This window comes from Schistocerca piceifrons, chromosome 9 (genome assembly GCF_021461385.2).
Source record: "Schistocerca piceifrons isolate TAMUIC-IGC-003096 chromosome 9, iqSchPice1.1, whole genome shotgun sequence".
In the NCBI taxonomy this organism is placed as follows: Eukaryota; Metazoa; Arthropoda; class Insecta; order Orthoptera; family Acrididae; genus Schistocerca; species Schistocerca piceifrons.
The window spans coordinates 8,656,694-8,660,003 of NC_060146.1; positions in this window are offsets into that span (position 1 = coordinate 8,656,694).

The window sequence follows — 3,310 nt, forward strand, 5'->3', positions numbered from 1 at the left end:
AATAGAAAAGGCACAATGCCGACTTAAGTACAAGTCAACAGACTCTTCTTAATATCTATGTTTTGAACCATTCCTGTGACACTAGTTATGGATTCCGATGCACCACTTCAGGTTTACTGTATCACTCTGACCCTCTTATTGACGATGAAACACAGAAAATGCATCGGAATTAAATACAAAAGGCACAATGCCGACTTCAGTACTAGAAGACTGACTCTTCTTACTGCCTATGTTTTGAACCATTCCTGTGACCCTAGATATAGATTCCGATGCTTCACTTCAGGTTTACTGTATCCCTCTGACCGTCGTATTGACGATGAAACACAGAAATTGCATCGGAATTAAATACAAAAGGCACAATGCCGACTCAAGTACAAGAAGACTGGCTATACTACCTGTCTATGTTTTGAACCATTCCTGTGACACTAGTTATAGATTCCGATGCTCCACTTCAGGTTTACTGTAGCCCTCTGACCTCCTTATTGGCGATGAAACACAGAAATTGCATCGGAATTACATACAAAAGGCACAATGCCGACTTAAGTACAAGAAAACTGACTCTTCTTATTGTCTATGTTTTGAACCATTCCTGTGACACAAGTTATAGATTCCGATGCTTCACATCAGGTTTACTGTATCTCTCTGACCTTCTTATTGACAATGAAACACAGAAATTGCATCGAAATTAAATACAAACGGTACAATACCGACCTAAGTACAAGAAAACTGACTCTTCTTACTGGTTATGCTTTGAACCATTCCTGTGACACTAGTTATAGATTCCGATGCTTCAATTCTGGTTTACTGTTTCCCTGTGACCTTCTTATTGACGATGAAACACAGAATTTGCATCGGAATTAAATACAAAAGGCACAATGCCGATTTAAGTACAAGAAAACTGACTCTTCTTACTGTCTTTGTTTTGAACCATTCCTGTGACACTAGTTATAGATTCCGATGCTTCACTTCTGGTTGACTGTATCCCTCTGACCTTCTTATTGACGATGAAAAACAGAAATTGCATCTGAATTAAATTCAAAAGGCACAATGCCGACTCAAGTACAAGAAGAATGGCTCTTCTTACTGTCTATGCTTTGAAACATTCCAGTGACACTAGTTGTAGATTCCGATGCTTCACTTCAGGTTTACTGTATCCCTCTGACCTTCTTATTGACGAAGAAACACAGATATAGCTTCGGAATTAAATACAAAAGGCACAATGCCGACTTAAGTACATGAAGACTGACCCTTCTTACTGTCTATGATTTGAACCATTCCTGTGACACTAGTTACAGATTCCGATGCTTCACTTCAGGTTTACTGTATCCCTCTGACCTTCGTATTGACGATGAAACACAGAAATTGCATCGGAACTAAATACAGAAGGATCAATGCCGACTTAAGTACAAAAAGACTGACTCTTCTTACTGTCTATGTTTTGAACCATTCCTGTGACACAAGTTATAGATTCCGATGCTTCACTTCAGGTTTACTGTATCCCTCTGACCTTCTTATTGACGATGAAAAACAGAAATTGCATCGGAATAAAAATACAAAAGGCACAATGCCGACTTCAGTACAAGAACTATGACTCTTCTTACTGTCTATGTTTTGAACCATTCATGTGACACTAGTTATATATTCCGATGCTTCACTTCAGGTTTACTGTATCCCTCTGACCCTCTTATTGACGATGAAACACAGAAAATTCATCGGAATTAAATACAAAAGGCACAATGCCGACTTAAGTACTAGAAGACTGACTCTTCTTACTGTCTATGCTTTGAATTATTCCTGTGACACTAGTTATAGATTCCGATGCTTCAATTCAGGTTTACTGTATCCCTCTAGTCGTGTGATGTTAGCACCCCTTTTTCGAGAAATATACATTTTTTTCAGAGTTCTTGATAGATATGGCATAGTTCTAGAGTTCTTTGTACAAAATTTCAATAGTTCTGCAGAATTTAGCGAAGAAAACAACAATATTCGAAAAAAATTTCGTATCGAAAACGTTCTTTGGCAATTTCCGCAAAATGTAAATAAGTACAAGAGTTCTGAGCACAGTTCTGAATAGAGCTCCAAGAGTTCTTTCGAAAATCCAAGTAACATTTTTTTGTGCAGCTAATAGTTTACGAGATAATTGCATTTTAATGAGAAAATCTTTTCACTTACTGTGAAGTTGGCACCCTTTTTTTCAGTAATATATATTTTTTTCAGAGTTCTTGATAGATATGGCATAGTTCTAGAGTTCTTTGTACAAAATTTCAATAGTTCTGCAGAATTTAGCGAAGAAAACAAAAAAATTCGAAAAATTTTCGTATCGAAAACATTTTTTGTCAATTTTCGTAAAAATTAAACTTGTACAACAGTTCTGAGGACAGTTCTGAACAGAACCCCAAGAGCTCTATCGAAAATCCCAACAACATTTTTCTATGGCGATAATGGTTTGAGATAAATTGATTTAATATGGGACACACTTTCTTTACGGAAAATATAAATATATTCGTACAACAGTTCTGATGACGGTTCTGGACACAACGTGAAGAGTTCTATCGAAACTCCTAGTGAAATTTTTTTGTGCAGGTAATAGTTTAAGAGATAATTGCAACTTAATTAAGAATTCCATAAGAGCTCCTACTGTGAAGCTGGCACCCTTTTTTTCACAAATGTATACTTTTTTCAGATTTCTTGATATATATGCCATAGTTCTAGAGTTCTTTGTACAAAATTTCAATAGTTCTGCAGAATTTAGCGACGAAAACAATATTCGAAAAAATTTTCGTATCGAAAATATTCTTTGTCAATTTTCGCAAATTGTAAATAAGTACAACAGTTCTGAGCACAGTTCTGAACAGAACTCCAAGAGTTCTATCGAAAACCGAAGTAACATTTTTTTGCGCAGCTAATAGTTTACGAGATAATTGCAATTTAAGGAGAAAATCTTTTCACTTACTGTGAAGTCGGCACCCTTTTTTTTAGAAGTATATATTTTTTTCAGAGTTCTTGATAGATATGGCATAGTTATAGAGTTCTTTGTACAAAATTTCAATAGTTCTGCAAAATTTAACGAAGAAAACAACAATACTCGAAAAAAATTTCGTATAGCAAACATTCGTTATTAATTTTCGCAAAAAGTAAATTCGGACAACAGTTCTGAGGGCAGTTCTGAACAGAACCCCAATAGTTCTATAGAATATCCTAATTACAATTTTTTGTGCAGCTAACACGTTACGATATAATTGCAATTTAATTAGGGAACCTCTTCACGTACTGTGAAGTTGAAATCCTTTTCTTCAGAAATATATATATA